The sequence below is a fragment of the Emys orbicularis genome, chromosome 2 (assembly GCF_028017835.1).
Source record: "Emys orbicularis isolate rEmyOrb1 chromosome 2, rEmyOrb1.hap1, whole genome shotgun sequence".
Lineage (NCBI taxonomy): Eukaryota > Metazoa > Chordata > Testudines > Emydidae > Emys > Emys orbicularis.
In genome coordinates this window covers 180,044,943-180,058,831 of record NC_088684.1, presented here as the reverse complement: position 1 = coordinate 180,058,831, position 13,889 = coordinate 180,044,943, and the positions used below count along the sequence as shown (strand labels likewise).

Here is a 13,889-nt window from a genome sequence, read left to right as displayed (position 1 = left end):
TACAGTGAGAAAAAAAACCCACTTCCATTCCTGTGCTGTGGTAGTGGTTGTAGTGTAGACATAGCTGAAGATGTAATCTAATTTGGGTAATTATTTGTAAACTCAGTTTGCATAAATGAAACGAGTGACAGCAGTTTAGGCCAGGTCTACACTAAAAAGTTAGGTGGACCCAAGCTACATCACTCAGGGGTGTGAAAAATCCATGCCCCTGAGCAATGTAGTTAAGACGACCTAACCCCTGCTGTAGACAGCACTAGGTCAACAGAGAATTCTTCCATCAACCTAGCTACTGCCTCTCAGGGAGGCAGATTAAATACCGTGATGGGACAACCCCTCCCATCATTGTAGTGAGTGAGTGTGCAGTGGTTTGAATATAGACATAGCCTTAGTGTTGAACGCAAAAGGTGACTTTAGATGATATTGCATAGGTCTCCTCTTTGAAATGATGATTAGGACCTACCCTATCACACAACATGTATTTTGTGATATGAGCATTGTGCAAATCAAGCTTAAACAAATGATAAAGAAAACATGTCACTTTTAATTCCTCATCCTCAAAAAGCAGCATACAACCCATTAGCACTGCATGTCTGATATCATATCCTATTAAGTTAAATAATAAACTTATTTTAAAATAGGACTTCACTTCTCTCTGTGGTGTCCCATTTATGAGACAATATTCACAAATAAGAATTTATGGAAAAGGTTATTTGAGGGCTTGATATTCATGAAAAGCACAGAAATTCATAGTTGAAGCTGAAACTATCATTAATTCTTCGTGTTGTCTTGATAAATGATTAAAAGTGAAAATGAAAGGTGCACCACATTTCCAGGCTGGTGACTTGCTTGGTTGTTTTTATTTGCTAGAGTGGAAAAGTGTGCTGTAGAGGTGCCTATGGGTAGACTTTGATAAATTATTGCTTCTGAAAATACCTTTTTAAGAAGAAGTCAGTATATATTTAGACACTTTCATACATTATACACCTGACAGACCATAGTGACCCATTTAGAAGAGCTCTGAAAGCTCCTAACAAGAATGTCTGAATAATCACTGTGAAGATGTGTTTAGTCAAAAGGGCATTTATGTAAATCTGCCTTTTGGCAGTTTAAATAAAAGTGCATTTCAGACAGAGAGCATAACTTCAGTTCACAGATCACTTTCCAATAGCAAGGCACGTTCTGATTTTTAAATCAGACTAATGTAATTTTAAAATGAAATTATTAGACCATAGCAAGGGGAAATTACTTGCCATAGCTTAATTTGTATGGAGGTTGTTTTGAATTTTGCTAACAACAAAAACTACACCTCTTAAAGTGGATATAAATATATATCTTTCCACTTGCCTAATTTAGTTTCCCCAAACATTTAGACCAAAATTTACACTTCTTGCCTTTGAGCCATTTAGACATATAGACATATCCCAGGCTAAAATGTAACGTACTAAGGGTATGTCTACGCTACAGCAGCCCAGCTACAGCACTGCTTCTGTGCTGCAGTAGCACTGTAGTACAGATCCTTCCTACATCAAGAGAAGAGGTTGTTCCGTCGATGTAGGTCATCCACTTCCCCAAGAGGCAGTAACTAAGTCAACAGAAGAATTCTTCCATCAATTTAACCCTGAACAATGCAGCTAAGTTGATCTAAGTTTAGGTGTATACCAGGCCTAAGTATAAAACCTTTCCAGAAAAGCTGATAGTATTGTTAATGCAATCCCAAAAAGCAGCATCTCTAATATAGAGGGATCCATTCCAGTACTTACAAAGTTAGGAAACTCTCAAAGTCAAAAACTGTTTAATGCAGAGATCTGTGTTGCTGGGCAACATCAGTCCAGTTTGCAGCCCAAGTGTTTCTTTTTGTGCCAATTTAAAGAAGCGTCTTGACAAAATTAGCAAAAAACCAGACAAGTCCTTTCAGTGATGACAACTGTTTATACAGGTGTAGGTGATGGATGGTGAGGACAGGGAAAGTGTGTGCTGGCAACAGAAAAATCAGGCTAGACAAACTGCACTCAGAAATCTAATTTGACTTTAATGACTAGATGTCATTATCATCATAAACAATAATGTTAGGTCCTTGCAGGACCTCAAAAAGATGTTGGCAAACATATCAGATTCAAATGCTAATGTCATTTTCTGTGCAACTATCCTGTTACGGAACGTGCCTGACACAAGCAGGCATAGTAGAATGAGGACAATTCTTAAGCAGATTTGTAAACATGCACTCCAATTGTCTCTCATCAGAAGGGATGATAAAGAAATTGAAGCTAGATTTTGGTTTGAATTAAAGGAAGGCAGTTTGTTAATGTATTCCCACCCACCCCCACCCTGCAACAAAACAAATGGTGAGAATCTAAGTTTTAGGGCACTGGAAGTGACCTAAAACAGCAAAGTCCAACAATTCTCATTTCACTTTTGTGCACTCTAGTACTATTTGATACAAAATAAATCTGAAATCCTCAGGCATGAAGAAAAGCTTTCTATGAACTGAGGCCCAAAAGCCCACAAAGTTTACAACACCTAACGTTTAGATGCACAGCCACCAAGTGGAATCCACAAACCTCAAGTTAGGCTCCCAGACTCCCTATACAATGCACGGGGAGAGGGAGAATGAGATCCATAAAAGCCAGCACGCTAGGTGGGGAGCTGCCTGAGCTAGCCAATAGCAGATGCCGAGGAGCAGATGTGTTCTAAGCCCTCCCTCCCCCAGGTAGTTAGGCACCTATATCCACTCACAATCCAGGGTTGGGATCCCTCTCCTGGGGTCAGGCACCAAAGCAGTTTCTTGTAAGATGGCAGCAGTAGACACCTAAATCTACACAGATCAGCCGAGGGAGGACGATGATTTCCCCCTTATAACCTTTAGCCCAGTGAACTCACCTGGGATATGGGTCCGATTCCCCCCTCTGCCTGATGAGAGGGGATATGAATAGGGAACGGCCACCTCTCAGATGAGTGACTTACCCACCATGCTAGGGAATGTTCCCATGTGGGGCTCCCTCAAATGCTGCTGTTGAAGCTGTTCATCTGTGCATATATAATTAAATAGTCACTGGGCCAGACAAAGAGAGAGAATGACTCTATAGTCCAGTGGTTGGGGCAATCATCTGAGAGGTGGGAAACTTGGGGCAATGCCTACATTAACATGGTGTGAGGATCATGCTGGAGCTGAGGCATGAGATAGGTGTCCAGGCACCTAGACTTTGTGTTGTGCACATGCCGACACGCAGAAACTTAGGTGGCTAGGGGACTTTAATGGTATTTAGGCACTGATGGATTTTAGGCGCCTCCATGGTAAGGCAGCAGCTGAGCAGGGGATTGATCTTGATGGCACCTAAATATTGGACTTCGGCACCTAATGCCCTTTTGTGGACCTGGGCCAGACTCTCCCTGCACACACCGTTGGCTTTTCACTTGACATGTCTGTATGCTCATTAACATGTTTTTGCGTTTGAAGGAACAGAGGTTGGTAGTTGGCAGAAGCATGTAAGAACTGTCAAGCACAATTCACTTATCCTGTCATAGTCAAGGGTCGCTTCCTCTGGTAGTCATTGAAGATGAGTATCTATGACAGGATTTGTGCTTGTGGTTCCAAAAGGGAGGTGGGGAGGGAAAGAAGAGAAAAGAGCAAAGAGAGGCCGAAAGAATAAATACTGTAAAGATGGTGTTATCTAGTGACTACATATAAAACTCTTGGGGTTTTTACAGCAAAGAGGAATACATTGTTTCCAAAAAGTGAATATGTTTATGCAATAATATTTTACATATGCTTTATATAGGGAGCCTTTCATCTCAAGAGAACCCCAAAGCACTTAATATGGTCTAAGTTCTGCTGTATGTACACACACACACACACACACACACACACACACAAAATGACTTCAGCCAGTACTGAAATGCCTCCATCTTTGCGACAGAACACAGTAGCTGTTTGTGACTACTCACGTGCTAACAGAACACAGTAACACTAGATAGCATGTTTTTTAAAAGACAGGAAGTGAAGAAGAATACGATCTCTAACTAAGACTGCAGGGGAATGAGGCAGGCAGACTGTACTGTAATTATCCACCTGGAATTTGGCCAGGAAGCTTGTTAATGGGATTAACATCCCTATTCTTATCAGAAATGCCAAGGGATCTTTAATGAGCACAATAGGTCAGCACCTTGTCTTGCGTCTCATCCAAAAATGCAGCACCTACAGCAATGCAGTGGCCCATCATAATGCCACACCAAGGCACAGGTTCAGCACTGACTCACAGCAAAAGGGGCTGCTGACAGAATTTCCAACACTACTTTTTAGATGTGAGTTATACCTGGAGGTCTCCCATCCAATACTGCTTAGCTCATGAGGTCTGACAGAATCACAATCCCAGTTGAAATGACTGCATATAGTCAGTATAATCCATGGGAATTAATAATGTTGACTCTCTGCCAAACAAATTTTATTCTGGCATGAAAAGAACTTTTATCAATTACATTTTTTTCACAGCTGCACTTAGTTGATAAGAGAGTGACACTGATTTACCTTTTTTGTTTGGTTAAATGGGGAATAGTGGGGAAAGGGGTATGCAGATCTGACTCCTTCCAATCAACAAAATGGACAACCCTATCTCAAAAAGTCTGCAGTGTTCACTCTCACACTATAAGACAAGAAATACCTAAGACATAACCACAACATATATTCTAATTCCCCACCACAAAAGTGCATGCTGGAGCCACCACAAACAGATGCCTGAAAAAATGAAACAGTTTAATTTAGAGAGATCTATTCCATATAAACAGTGAAGAAATTAACGCATGATTGGCAATATGAGCTATGCTATATGGTATATAGTGTTGTAGCTGTGTCATTCCCAGGATATTGAAAAGACAAGGTGGGGGAGGTAATATATTTTATTGGACCAACTTCTGTTGGTGAGAGAGACAAGCTTTTGAGGTACACAGACCTAAGGAAGAGCTCTATATAGCTCGAAAGCTTGTGTCTCTCACCAACAGAAGTTGGTCCAATAAAAGATATTGCCTCACCCACTTTGTCTATGCAATACTGGCAGTACAACTGGCTTCTAGGGAGCTCCTCACCAAATTAACTTCTGGGCTGAATTAATTATGCTTTCTTCTCAGTCCCAAAGCCGTTGTGCCCCCCCCCCTTTTTTTTTAAGTTGGCAAAAAGTCTGTTCAGCTGTAGCGTCTAGCGTGAAACCCTCCACCACCCCACAACCACTCCCAATATTATTCAATTATATCTAATAGCTTCATTAACACAAAAAACTCTGGGTGGTATTTTCAAAGGGAAATAATGGAATTAGATGCCCAGTGAGATTTGGGCACCTAGACTATGAAAATCCAAACTTCTGTGAATTTGACCAAGTGACTATACAGAGGAAAGAGTGAAGCTCACTATTATTACTATTTGCAAGGTGGTAGCACCTAAGAGCCCCAGTCATAGACCAGGACCTCCCCGTGCTAGGTGCTGTACAAACACAGAACAAAAGGACAGTCCCTGCCCCAAAGAGCGACAATCTAAGACAGTATAAGACAATACAGGTTGTTGTCAAATTCACAAAGCAGGGGAAAAAAGACTCCAAAGAAGCCAAATATTTTCTCTCATTTTTTCAAGTGTGGTAATCTTAGGTGTTATGTGCAATGCCAGTAAGTAAAATACACATGGGATCTAAAATGAAATTCGCTCATTTTTCGCTCAGAAAATGTAAGATTAAGAACAAATTTAACCTGTTATTTTCTTTACTGATTTAGGGCTTAATTCTACCCCCATTGACTTCAGTAGGAGTTGTGCCTGAGCCCTTAAACTGCAGCATTGTTGATCATCCAGAAGCATCAAGTAATGCAGCCAACCCCGCAGCTGCAAGGACAACTCCTGGTTTATGGGTTAGGGGCTCCACCCTATGGACAAGATTAAATGTCAGTGCTAGGTTCACTGCTCATGGACCAGTGCTGGTGGTGTTAAGCACAAGCCACTTCATGCTTATTGTGAGGTCTCTGATGGTATAAATCTAAATTCAACCCAGGTGTATCATCATTATAGTAAATGGGATTATACCAGGGATGAATGTGGCCCAATAACTTGAGCTCCTTGGGGAATCAGAATATCACTTCCTTTATTTTAACTTTGGCTGGACACATCCCAGGTGTCCTCTCCCCACCACCTATTTAATAGGAAACTTCCATCTACTGTTTCTCTCACTCCCACCCACAACACACCACTTTTTATTTTGGTGCATCCGATGGAATTAAGCCTCTTCCAGCTGCCATGGCATACTAGCTTGTGAAAGATGGGAGTAGAAGAAAGTTGCACACTTGATTCTGAACCTTACGGATAAAGGTCCCAATCAAATGAAATTGTAGGAGCCCAGGTTTGCCTGATCCAACCCTGACACACACACACCCCTCCACACAGTGAAATACAAAGTGAACCAATCAAGCAGAACCAGTCAGACTCAAGTGGTCAACAGATCTCCCAACAACCTTGGATAGGACTCGATGCATATCACTGGTGAGTCACCCCAATCCTGCAGATTCTCTCTATTTACATTTCAGAGGATGACCCAGCAGAACCGACTGTCTTTCTACTGAGACTTAGCTCTGAAGTTTCAAGGTTTGTTTTCTGAGGCTGTAAGTACTGCACAATGTACAAGACAATCAGGGCCTCTGGGTGGTTCCTGCTTTTTCAAAGGCCCCATTCACACAATACAGTTGAAACCATTTCCATCCATATGGTGCACAAGGGCCAAGGAGTTAATGTACAAAAATAGAAAGTTTCCATTAAGCAATTGTTATAAAGAATCAGACTCACTGTGTATGTTTGTAACTTGTTTTTAGGAGCTCATTACAAAATAACTATCTTGTTTCCATGGGAATAACAAAACAAATGTATTAACTTCCATGTGTTAAAAGTTCATAGGACTGTCTCTTCCCACTCCAAATGGGCTGACTCCAATTAAGTATCCCAAAGAAGAGATCTGAACTATTCGGTCTCTTCCCTTTGGTTTTTTACTTCAAAGGGGTTAATGGAAGTCTGGGGAAGAAGATAAAATACTCACTGAAAAGAAAGGACAAAGAGGAATGCACTGGAAGGAAAGTGTAAACAACCCATTACAATATAAACACAATGACAAAATCAGATAGAGGAAATGCAAATTAAAACTAATTGACTAGAAAATGAAACCAACAGGAAAATCTTTATAATGGGGTGTGCAAAACACCAAGGCTTTTATGAAAATATTGAAACAGTAGAGGTGGTGTGTTCAATTAAGAAAACAAGAGAGTCATGAAAGGGAACATGAATATCATCAACTTAAAAACCTCTCTGCGCTTGTTTGTGACATGAGGAAATCTTTATCTTTAGGAAGGATACATTCTTACATACCATTCTATTTTAAGCTCGACTTCTTACACAAGCTGAATCACTCAAATATATCACCCTGGTGCACAGCAAGCATAGCTGAGCACATAATTCACAATACATTTGATAAATGTGGGTTTTATCCCCATTTGTGAACAAATTATACATTCTTAAAATTGGTTATTCAAAATTAGTCATTAATTTTTTCTTCCTCTAGTGGGTGAACTACATAGCATGCTCAGGAGGGCAGATTCTGAATTTAGGCCTTGATTCTTCACCTGGTTTTCTAGGATTTAAATTTATACCAGTGAAAATCTTAATTCAGATCCCTGACATCAGTGCAGTGTCTCTGACCATACTCAAGTGTAAAAAGATCAAGAACTGGCAGAGGGCAGATTGTAATTGCAAATTTTATTTCAGTGATTATTCAAGCTTAACTTTCAACTTTTGAAAGTATCTGCACTAGTGTAATGCCTGAGCAATCTCACATCACAGGATGTGAACAACTATGTTGAAATTTACACGAAAACTTTTGTAAATATTCACATATTATTTCTACTCTTTGCTCAACTCCTGTAATAAATAATCTAATTTCAGCAAATTAAGGGTTCAACTTAATAGATGAGAGAAATTACGCAGATAGATACATTTCACCTCGGCATGAAGACTTTCCGGTGCAACCTTAGCTTTAAAATTTCCTGACTTTTAGTGCCTCATCTAGCACATTTAATGTTTCATAAATGGTAGGTTTTGCATTTAATTTCCTAGTTTTAAGAGGGAAAAGAAAACCTGGGAGCAATCAAAGAAACTTCCCATTACCCTATAGGTTTCTACATTGCACAGGTCACAAGTTCCTCTCTCAAAGCCAGCAAAGCTTGTACATTTTGTGGCCTGAGTGCACACTTAAACAGAGATCCACTGTACATGCAAAGGCAGGATCCATGAATCTGGCTCTGATGTGAAGGGGCTCATCAACCCACAAAGCGTGGTTCTGAGGGAAGCACCACCAAAGTCTGACATGGGGATTGGGGACCAGGAGATAGCATTAATAGAGCTGGGAGGCCATAAACACTTTTGCAAGTGGGGAGTGAGTTTTGTTTGGATTGGATGCAGGCCTATTTAGTCCACCACTGTGGTTGTGTGTGCAAGTCTGTTCTGCAGTCACTGTTGAAACTTGTCAGTGTTGCCTTGAATAAATAAATAAATACAGGTACATTCAGGGGGCATCTGCAGGAATTTAAATTTGACCGCTTTTGGAGGGGCATTTAAACACATGATGTTATACGGAAATCCAGTACACCCTCACGATAACGAACCCCTGGGGATCCAAGCCATTTGGCCATTATAGCCAGGGGTTCATTATAGCAAAAAAGAGGAGGTGGACAGCTCCTTCAGTCCCAGGGTTGTGGTGTGGGCACAGAACTCCTCTGACCCTTGGGCTGTGGCAGGGGGAAAGAGAGCTTCTCTGGTCCCGAGGCCAGAGGAGCTCTGTGACCCTCCCGTGGCCCTGGGTCCGGAGAAGTTCTGTGCCCCTGCTGATTATTTGGGGGGGGGGGCGACCCGTGCCCCTTCTTCCCCCCCCCTTGGGCACATCCCTAGGTACATCAGTATTTGGAGTATTCCCTAGATTTACTGTAATGAGAGCCCAAGGAATGTAACAAATACTGAGGTAATTTTATTTAGTTATTCAAGGCATCTGGCAAGTTTAACAGCAACTGATGAAATTCTGGACATAAGGAATTTTATGTGTTTGTTTTTCAGTGCGTGCGCTCAAGATATAATTTGTAGGCAATAATATCTGTTGTTTTTTTCTCCTACAACTAACACAGGCACAAGTCCTCAGTGAGGACAGTATTCAAGCTTGATTCCAAACTTCAGCTCTCCTTGCTTTAGCCTGGTCTAAAAAATGTGGCGAGGGTATTGTGACAGACCCAGACCAGTGGGGTACAGGAGTCTGGTAGAGGGCAAATATACTGGTCACTGGATGAGTAGTTTTCTGTTCCCTGAGTGACCAGAGCAGGGGCTGCACTAGAGTAATCAGGAACCTGCTAGAACCAGTTAAGGCAGGCAGGCTAATTAGGACACCTGGAGCCAATTAAGAAGCTGCTAGAATCAATTAAGGCAGGCTAATCAGGGCACCTGGGTTTTAAAAGGAGCTTACTTCAGTTTGTGGTGGGAGTGTGAGGAGCTGGGAGCAAGAGGTGCAAGGAGCTGAGAGGGTGAGGGTGTGCTGCTGGAGGACTGAGGAGCACAAGCGTTATCAGACACCAGGAGGAAGGTCCTGTGATAAGAATAAGGAAGGTGTTTGGAGGAGGCCATGGGGAAGTAGCCCAGGGAGTTGTAGCTGTCATGCAGCTGTTACAGGAGGCACTATAGACAGCTGCAGACACAGGGCCCTGGGCTGGAACCCGGAGTAGAGGATGGGCCCGGGTTCCCCCAAACCTCCCAATTAACCTGGACTGTGGGTTCTCCCAGAGGGGAAGGTCTCTGGGCTGTTCCCCAACCCACATGGTGAATCTCTGAGGCAAGAAAATCTGCCAATAAGCGCAGGACCCACCAAGATAGAGGAAGAACTTTGTCACAGTATGTTTGTGGGCTTTGAGTTTTGGGGGGTTCGGTGGTTGTTTTTTGGTTGGTTGAGGGTTTTTTGTTTGTTTGTTTTTTAAAGTGAATAGTAGCTTTTCTTTCCCATCCTCAACAAACTAAAGAGTTTATGGGATTTTGCTCAAACTTTCCAGAAATTTTTCATTTTTGAGCACGGCTCAAACATTTGTCAGCCTGAGTTTGACTTTTTATCCCTGTATGAAATCCAGGAGTTAAAAGTGCAACTTTTTTCAACCCTAGCTACAGCAGCACTACCAATCCCCTCTGGTAGTATTTCAGAGTGTGCTAAAGGCACTAACTTCTGTTCATTCATCAGTATCGTACCTCTTTCAGGTATTTTCTAGCCTGCTACTGCCAAGAGCAGTGTCTCTCCTTGATGTCATCTATAAACACAAAATACATTAGCACCAGTACTTTGTGTCAGGTGCTCTGGACTGACTGGCACCAAAATGGGATTTGAAAGAAAAGAGTTGTATAGATCTGTGGATAATGCAAGCATTTGTTTGGCAAGTTTATTCTTTTTGTCAGGGATATTTGTTTTAGTGGCACTGGCGTGGAGTCCAAGGCTAATTTGTCTGTGTAGAAGGAAGTAGATTATCCATCTACCCGCCTGGTTTTGTTTCTCTTTTCATTGTGCAGCTTACACATTCCACTTTCAGCTCTTTGGAGGTTAATAGCTCAGTACTTTTACAGCCTGTGCACTCAACAACTATGACTGCTACAATCAATGATACTCTTCCTGCGAGCTGGTTAAATCCTTGGTGCAGATAAGTTAATGGTACTCTGCCAATGCAGTTTCTCGACTGTCTGTATTTATACGTTCCGTGAAGCTGCATTTTGTATTTCCACCAAAAAGTAAATCACAAAAAAAGTACAAAGGCCACAGTCATAAAAGATGAACATTTCCAAATGAGAAGAGGGTAACATTGTACACTTCCTGTGTTCAAACCTATCAGAGCAGAACCCACCCTAAGCAAGAACTTACAAACAAAACAGACAGAAGTGAAGAAGAAACTATTCCAGTGATATAACCCTTTCAGACCTTACTAGGCAATACCCTTTATTGCTCCTCGGAAGATCGGACTAGGCTGTCAGATAGATCAGCAGGCAGGAATAAGTCAATGAAGGTAATATAAAGAAAATCAAAAGGATAACAAAAACCAATGGCTCGCCCCCAACCAAAAGCCTCTGCCCACAGTCTATCCATGGTGGAGACCTGGAGCTGGGCACCTGGACACTGGGGCTTATGGAGTCTGGATGTGTCAGTAGTCAGTACTGGGGGGACAAATGGGTGTCATCCTGAAGGCACCTGCAGCAACTGATTCCAGGAGCAGACTTGGGTTCATAAAGCCAGAACCAGTAATTTTTGCTAAAATAAGTCACTCAAGATGAACAGGCAGCCTCGAGTGTACAGCTCTTCACAGGCAACTGCCTGCCCTACAGCAGCCAAACAGAAAAACTGGCCTAAAGTACAGAAAGCTGTTATTGCTTCTTTAGACACATGTGATCTCTCTGGCTCCAGCATCTCTGCCAAGTCAGAGATAAGGTGCTGTGACCTGGAAGAGAAATAAAGAGGCTGCATTCCTTATCACTGTGCAGTTCCACCAGCTTTCTCACTGCACTAGAGCAGAAAGGCATCAGGATGAACTGTAGAATGATAACAAAGGGATTGGAGATCCTCATTTGTATTTTTAACAAGGATGTTGGCGCATACAATAAGGAGCTTCTCCTTTACCTATTGAATTCCTGACCTAGATGCAAAGGGCTCTTTAGGGACATTACAATGATAGAATCAGCGATGCAGAAGTCCCTTTGGAGTCAATGACTGAGCAGCACAGGCAGGAGAACATATGCCATATAGCAAGGCACCGAACATCATGGCATTGTTTCGTCCTTGCCATTTGAAGCCAGGAAAAGTATTGCGCCCTCTGACATGTTAAGTTTCCCACAATGGAGTCATTCTAATGGTAAGGCTGAAAGACCCATTCCAATCCAATCCATATGTTTTAACCCCTTTTAGTAGTGTTAAAAACTTCTTTTGGCTTGTGAATTGTCACACGCAGGCTCAGAGCGGACGTGAAAGAGTTTGGAAAAATTTGAAGCAGGTCACCCAAATGGATTTTGGGGACCCACCAATAGCAGTAGGGATCTTTATGCTCTTCTCATGCTAACTGGGAAAACAGGAGGCAGATGTTTCTTTGGAGGATTCTCCTATAGCCCCTTCTCTGCTTCACTTTTCTGGTGTTTCCTTCCCCTGTGCTTTGTTCACATTAAACGCTCATTTTCATTAAAATGAAAGGCTAAAAATACATGTTCACCAGAGATGGGTGAAGGGGAAGAAGGCAACTAAACAACAACCTGTGAAGGCGTGCAGGGAAAAACAAAGGGAGTGCAAAATGCAGACTGAATTCAGTGAAAAGGATTAATGGAAATCAGGAGGGCTTATCAGGTGAAAAGGAAACCTAGGCAGAAAATAGGTCAGTTAATAAATGATTGGGGTAGGGGTTGCAAAATGAAATCAATGACTCCAAACTGGCTGAAACAATTAATTTGTTTAAAGAAAAGAAACCTAGGAAGTTAAGAAGCAGGGACCATGTAATAATAGCTATTCATAAAGAGCAGGAAAAGGAATATTTGGAAAACTCAAAAATCTAAATATAAGGCAGACTAGGGAATATACATGCAGATCTGCTGCTAAAGGGATTTGCTAATTAACCTACTGCACCAGTGTTGTACTCGACCCTAACTTACATTTGGAGAGAGATGTTGACCTGGGGAAGTACCAAAAGGCTGGGGAGGGACGTGGGGGGAGAAAAAACAAAATGTGGCACCAATTTTCAAAAAAGTCAGGAGGAGACATTTTGGCTGCCACCACTCTGGCCTCTCTCCCCTAAATTTCCACCAAAGTGAGAGGCATGCGAGAACTGCACAAAGAAAACAAACACTTGCGAATAACAAGAGGGACACATACAATAAGAAAGTTGTAAGACTAAACATTAAAAACGCTGTCCGGGGTATGTCACTTTAATCCTCAAAATGCTGCCTAGTGTCTGGTGCATGAGTCCTGGAAATGGCATGTTCTTTGGGGCACATCAGGAGGGGGAAATTTGGAAGGTGGGAGCAAGGAGGGCTGGCATCACTGGCTGGTGCAACTGGGAGGGCAGGTACTCAGACCAGTGTGCGTGCCGGGGGTCTGATAGTCACAAGAGAGTTTGGTAGGGTAGGCTCACTTGTCAAGGAGACTCTGTGAGAGTTAGATAAGTGAGAGATGATTGGAAGCAGGACCTTGCCATGAGATGGGAGCTACTAAGTGGATTCTTAAGTAGGAGACTGAGTGCTTCAGGGTTTGAGAAGGGTGGTGGCAAATCAGGCATTTGTTGTGTCCTACTGCAGAGACGAGCACAGCCATCCTCCATTATTAGCAAGAAACAAAAAGAACTAGGCTCTTATTGGCCTCCACCATGTCTGGAACACACATGTCGACTGCATGAAAAGAGGGCAGCGTTAGTAAACTGCAGAGATCCAACAACCTACCATGGTGACAGCTGCCAGAGACATCTTTAAACACACCAAAAATATGAAAATCCAAAAGGGTGAAGTCATAGTGCCCCATGCAGATAAAGACAGTGGTGGAGACTGCTTTCAACAGCTAATCATTTTACTATTCAGTGTGCCTCACAATGGCCAAGTTCTGACTAGTTCTTACATGCATTAGTGATAAGAAACTCTTCTCTTGTAATAATACTACTTAGCACTTATACAGTATGACAGATATTGCAGCCTTGGCGTCTTTGGGAGCCAATGTATTAAATGTATGAATTGTTTATGTCTGATTGTGCTCTGCTCCATGGGGAGAGGGTTGTCACAGCTCCTCCCAGGAACTAAGAACACAGGGGTGTGATTAAGGCAAGTCACTGAGACTAAACAA

At 42.2% G+C, this 13,889-nt stretch overlaps 1 protein-coding gene across 1 annotated transcript in view; it reads right to left on the bottom strand.

The window, feature by feature from the left end:
- The window catches only part of TPPP (tubulin polymerization promoting protein), a 77,710-nt gene that overhangs the window by 15,618 nt on the left and 48,203 nt on the right, over positions 1-13,889 (bottom strand). The window lies entirely within an intron of this gene.